Source organism: Physeter macrocephalus, chromosome 21 (assembly GCF_002837175.3).
Source record: "Physeter macrocephalus isolate SW-GA chromosome 21, ASM283717v5, whole genome shotgun sequence".
Taxonomy (NCBI): Eukaryota; Metazoa; Chordata; class Mammalia; order Artiodactyla; family Physeteridae; genus Physeter; species Physeter macrocephalus.
Genome location: NC_041234.1, coordinates 5,908,310 through 5,914,594, shown reverse-complemented (window position 1 = coordinate 5,914,594; position 6,285 = coordinate 5,908,310). Strand labels below are relative to the sequence as shown.

General features: G+C 42.9%; 1 pseudogene; it reads right to left on the bottom strand.

The window, feature by feature from the left end:
* Nucleotides 1-267: 267 nt before the first annotated feature.
* LOC129391753 (centrin-2-like) overlaps nt 268-6,285 on the bottom strand; it is an 18,246-nt pseudogene continuing 12,228 nt past the window's right edge.

The window sequence follows — 6,285 nt, the reverse complement described above, 5'->3', positions numbered from 1 at the left end:
GCGGAGCACAGGCTCCAGACGCACAGGCTCAGCGGCCATGGCTCACGGGCCCAGCCGCTCTGCGGCATGTGGGATCTTCCCGGACCAGGGCACGAACCCGTGTCCCCTGCATCGGCAGGCGGACTCTCAAACACTGCGCCACCAGGGAAGCCCGACTGGCAACATTTTACCAGGACATACTAGATTTTTAGGAATTCCACGTAATTTCTAGAATAATAACATCCATATAGTATATATATATATTTTTCAAAATAAGAAGGGCTTTATTTGAAGACAAAACAAATAGCACACACACACACACACACACATCCAAATGCAAGTAAGAGAGTTCACTGGGTTTTATAAAAGAGAAAGCTGCATTCAGGCACCAATTAAAATTGGAACCATTGAAGAGATGCCCCCTGCTTGTGGTGACACAGGTACAACATGTGCTTGTGAAGAAGTTGTTCTGCGGTGGCATAAATGTGGGAATGCGGGACAAAGCGATACAAGGCAGAACAGCTGGTGGGCAAAAGCTTGAAGACCCTTTTCTCCACTCTAACGTGCTCTCGTTCTGCCCTGGGGAATTAAAGCAGTCAGCAGGTCACCTTACAAAGAAACTCAGTTTCAAAGAACACTTTCAAAAGGTGAAAATAGATTCAGAGTTATTACTAAAGTCATACAGAGAGGTCAGTGGGGGAAAAATAATTTACGTTCTCAAAAACCAGGCTTCACACAACAGCAGGCACGAAATCGAGTTCCATGTGCTTGCGGTATAAAAGATGACACTGATCTTGGGCTTCCCTGGTGGCGCAGTGGTTAAGAATCCGCCTGCCAGTGCAAGGGACACGGGTTCGAGCCCTGGTCTGGGAAGATCCCACATGCCACGGAGCAACTAAGCCCGTGCGCCACAACTACTGAGCCCGTGTGCCACAACTACTGAAGCCTGCACACCTAGAGCCCATGCTCTGCAACAAGAGAAGCCACGACAGTGAGAAGCCCGCGCACCGCAACAAATAGTAGCCCCCGCTCACCGCAACTAGAGAAAGCCTGTGCACAGCAACGAAGACTCAACACAGCCAAAAATAAAAATAAATAAATAAAATTTTTTTAAAAAAAGATGACACTGATCTTAATAAAGGCTGGTCTTCTTCATGATACACAGGAACTCTTGATCATTGACTTCTCCATCTCCATTTCTATCGGCCTCATCAATCATTTCCTGCCCCTCCTCATTGGTGAGGTTTTCACCCAACTCCTTGGCCACACATTTTAGATTTTTGAACGATATCTTCCCAGTTTCATCATCATTGAAGAGCTTCAAAGCTTTCAGGATTTCTTCTTTGGTATTTTTCTCAGACATTTTCTGACTCATCACAGTCAAAAAGTAGCTACAGTTCATTTTTCCTGTCCCTTCCGTATCAATTTCGCTTATCATTTTCTTATCTTTTCTTTCTTGGGTTCAAAGCCCAGTGCCCTCACTGCCACCTTAAGTTCCTTAACATCAATTGTCCCAGTTTCATCAGCATCAAAGAGATCAAAAGCTTCTCGAATTTCCTGTTTCTGCTCTTCAGTAAGCTCCGATTTAGGACTCATCCTTTTTCGATTTAGGACTCATCCTTTTTCGCTGAGCAGTTGATGCCATGTTTGCCTTCTTAAAGTTAGAGGCCATCGCGGATGGACTCCACTTCCCGTTCCATACAGTATATTTTTTTTAAAAGTGTATCACTCATGTAATAATGCTCACCATGTATTGTAATTTAACATACTGATGAAATATTTCTCTGTGAGATGCTTCATGGGTCTTCTAAAGCATCTCGAACTTAGCTGGAGGTCAAAAGAACTGTAATTAAAATTTGATATTTGGAAAGTTTGTCAGAAAAATATCAAAAGGGTTTAGAACACTCAGTCAGATAGAATCACAGGTCACTGTGAAACAATAGTTATTCACTTAGCCAAAGTAACAATGAAAGATTTCAAAGGCAAATACAGAACATATCACTTAAAAGATAAAGAAACTTAAAATCTGTTATCAAAGGCAGTTCAACATTTTAAGAAAACTTGTTCTCTTAACAGAGAGAAAAGCCAAATTCAAGTTTTGTACCAGCTTACTTTTAAAATTCATTCAATCAATTAAATTTATTCTAAACTTAGCCAGTCCTGACCATGCACAAAACTCTTTCCTCAGGGTCCACTCCCCAAAAATCTTCCAACACTTTCTGTATCCATCACTTTTTCTTCCATCCAGAAACAACCAGCTCTCAGTCAGACTTACTTTCTTTTCACTAATAAAATGCAATTCTATTCCTCATACCTTCTTTTTTCTTTTTTTTTTTAAAGCAGAGGGAGTTTTATTTTATTTATTTATTTATTTGTTTGTTTGTTTATTTATTTATTTATTTTTGGCTGCATTGGGTCTTCGCTGCTGTGTGCAGGCTTTCTTTAGTTGCAGTGAGCAGGGGCTACTCTTCATTGCAGTTCATGGGTGTCTCACTGCAGTGGCTTCTCTTGTTGCAGAGCATGGGCTCTAGGCACACAAGCCTCAGTAGTTGTGGCTCATGGGCTCTAGAGTGCAGGCTCAGTAGTTGTGGCGCACAGGCTCAGTTGCTCTGTAGCATGTGGGATCTTCCCGGAGCAGGGATAGAACCTGTGTCCCCTGCACTGGCAGGCAGATTCTTAACCACTGAGCCACCATGGAAGTCCCACATTTGCTTTCTTACAGAGAACATCTCAGGGTGGCACCAAACCTATTCATTAATAGTCCTAAATATCTTTAGTTTCTCTGTTTAGTAATTGATGTCTCAGTATCTTATTTTATTTGGGAATGACCCAGCTATTCAACAAACTTCCATCATTTAACTTAACACAACTGTAAAATTTCACATTACCAAATATCTGGAGAGATCATCTTCAAGTAGACATTTCTAAAACATAATTATTCCTAAAAAGTTCATCCAAAAGCTCTTATCTCACTTGCATTTAACACACTTATAAAAATTTCATCATACCAAGTTATTTTTCTTGCTGAAAAATTTACAACAGATATAATAAGGTCTTATTTGACTTCTATTAAACCCAAGTACAATAAAGGTATTATATTTGATGTTGATGACTCTAAATACATGTCCATATTAATTAGATCAACAAGATTAAACATTAATACCAGGTATTAATTTAATACTGAATATTTCCCAGTTCACGTGAACCTAAAATTAATTCTGGCCAGTTACCTTCTGTGTTTTTCTGAGAATTTATGTAAGTGCTTTATTTCCTTTAATCCAATTAAGTAGAGCTCACTTACAAATTAATTTTGTTAATACCATCCAAAGGTAAAAACAAAGATAATGCATACATAAACATATAGACAGACACAACCAGAGGTCTCATAGCCTCATTTCTAAACTTAGTCATGAATCAGGTATTACAATATAAAACTCACTAGCTTATAAATAACAGTTGGAATAGGTAAAATTTAAGTCTTCTTACCTTCTTTTTCCCTTCAGTCTCAGGAATTAGAGATGGTCTAGATAAGTGATCCTGAGAGCCCTGGCCTCAAGGCACAGGGAGAGAAAGTCAAGTTCTCCTAGCAGGACTTCTTCCCTCAGGGTCAGAATTCTGAAAAGATGTTTTATCAAGCTTGCTTTTACTAACTGTATATGCAAAAAGAACCAGTTTTGGAATTTTCAAGAGTTTTACCTAGACCAACTTTCTCTGGAGTCTAAATAATATGGTGGCCACACGATGTTGTAGTAAAATATCTCTTTCTTAGTTATAGGTTCATAGCTAAAATCTTTCCAGTAAGACAGAATTTGCCCAAGAGGGCTTCACAGTGGAACAGAACTAGAATTTCCCATTTCACAAGGCAGAATGGCCATCACAAATTACAACACAGAACACAAAGCATAAAACGCACACAGGCCACAGGCACGGCCGTCCTAATCAGTCACTCCCTTAAATACAAGATTACAGTCTCTCAGAAAACTTCCTGCAGAGACACAAAACTTCAGATCCGAGTACTGACAGAGTAAACAGAAATATCTCAGGTCTTCAGAGATTTCAAAGGGAGGAAAAGAGGTTGAAAGAAGAGGGGAAGGAGGGGGATAAAAGGGATGGCCTTACGGATATCTCCTGCCACCTGCAGATGCCCAGGTGTTACGGGACTTTTCCCTGGGCTTCCAGGAAGGCAGGATGGGAACTTGGCCCTACCAGAAACCAGAAACCAGATACCACATACCAGACCAGATTTCGAGTTCTCTGCCCACTGGAGGTGATCAGGCTCCGACCCTCAGATTAGGCTGAGGCCCTTCAACTAGACTCCTGCGTCCAGGACCAGGACAGAAGAAAAAAGGGTAGAGGGGAGGGGTTGAAAAGAGTAAGGGAAGAGGGAAGGGGAAAGAGAGCAATAAAGTCTCTTGTTCCTTACCTGGTCAGGGCGCTCTGGCCAGTCATCTGTGTCAGAAGGAGACCAGGGACAAAAGGGTCCCGGTTGCGGCCTGTGGGTCTGGTCTGTCAGCAGGCGAGCTGGTTCCTGAGTACCCTGAGCGGCCAGGATGTCAGTCGTAGCGAAGAAGAGGCCCACCAGAGTCACCATTTGTTGCAGGAAGGGGGACGTCTTCCAGGGCCCGAGAGTGGGCTCTTGTCTAACTCTTGGAAATGAATTGTCCAAGGAGACACACGTGCTGACAAAGCAAGAGACGTTATTGGGAAGGGGCGCCCAGGTGGAGAGCAACAGGGTACGGGAACCCAGGAGAACTGCTCTGCTACGTGGCTTGCAGTCTCGGGTTTTACGGTAATGGGGTTAGTTTCCTGGTTGTCTCTGGCCAATCACTCTGACTCAGGGTCCTTCCTGGTGGCATGTGCATCACTCAGCCAAGATGGATTCCAGCGAGAAGGATTCTGGGAGGTTAGTAGGACATATGGACTGGTTTCTCCTCTCTCCTTTTGACCTTTCCCAAATTCCGGTTAGTGGTAGCTTGTCAGTTCCACGTTCCTCACCAGGGCATCCTGTTGTAAGAGAACTCACGCAAGTGGTTACTATCGGGCCTGGCTAGGGCAGGTGGCTTCAGTCAGTGGTTCTCCTAATAGATCTTTAGCTTGGTTGTGTCTTTTGACTTGACACCCACCAAGAGATGAACCCAGTGTTTGGGTAACAGAACCCTGGTGCCCCAGTTCCCAGGCCAGGGCTCTTTTCTTTAAACTACATTGTCCTTATGTGCAGATTCCATTATTGAATGTCCACTATGGGCCACAGTATTTGTAAAGTACTGTGAGTTCTTAACATATGTCATTTCTAATCCTCCCAACCCAGCAAGGTTCATTCCTTGTAAAAAGACATAGACACTGAGGCCAATTGCGGGCATCAGTCTGACTCCAAAGTCAGGAGACTTCTAGTCTATCATGTTGTCACTCAGTACTGGAAATGAGAGCAGAAAAGAGCACTGAATGGTTCATTTAAAACACACTCATTCTACATGCAGACAATTGTTGCTTTAAGGGAAGGGTAGAAGAAAAGGAGAGATTACATTTTGGCATGCAAAGGCAAAACAGTAAATATTCTTTTTTGCTGTTCCTGGATCCTACTGCAGCTTCTTCAAAGCAAGTGAATGTATGCATGTTGACACAGCTCTTATTTTAAAATCTTCTTTGGCTCAGTTTTCAGCTTCTTCTTTCAACCAGTCCCATGACTCCCCTCTGTCAGGCTCTGAGAATCTGCCTAAAATCATTATGCAGCAGTTACTGTTAAGATCCACTCTGCAAAAACAATTCACTTCTCTCCACTTCTTCTGGTTTTAGAGTATATTACCTGGCATGGCGCCATGTTAATCATAAAGGTCTTGCACTTTCAGTATGCTTTAATATTAATATTTTAAAAATAGGTTCATTCTCTCTGAAAGTTTATCCTTTTCTCTGAATTATTTACAAGTATATAGTTTTCTCATTTTTGTCTGAAATAGTACATTTTTTTTGCCCCTGCCCCCGCCCCCGCCCATGCCTGCCGGGTCTAAGTACATTTTTTTTTTTTTTTTTTTTTTTTTTTGCGGTACGCGGGCCTCTCACTGCTGTGGCCTCTCTCGTTGCGGAGCACAGGCTCCGGACGCGCACGCTCAGCGGCCGCTCCGCGGCATATGGGATCTTCCCGGACCGGGGCACAAACCCGTGTTCCCTGCATCGGCTGGCAGACTCTCAATCACTGCGCCACCAGGGAAGTCCTAAGTACATTTTGCTTTAACCTAAGTATACCGAGACTTGCCTGGTGGCACAGTGGTTAAGAATCCGTCTGCCAATGCAGGGGACACGGGTTCGAGC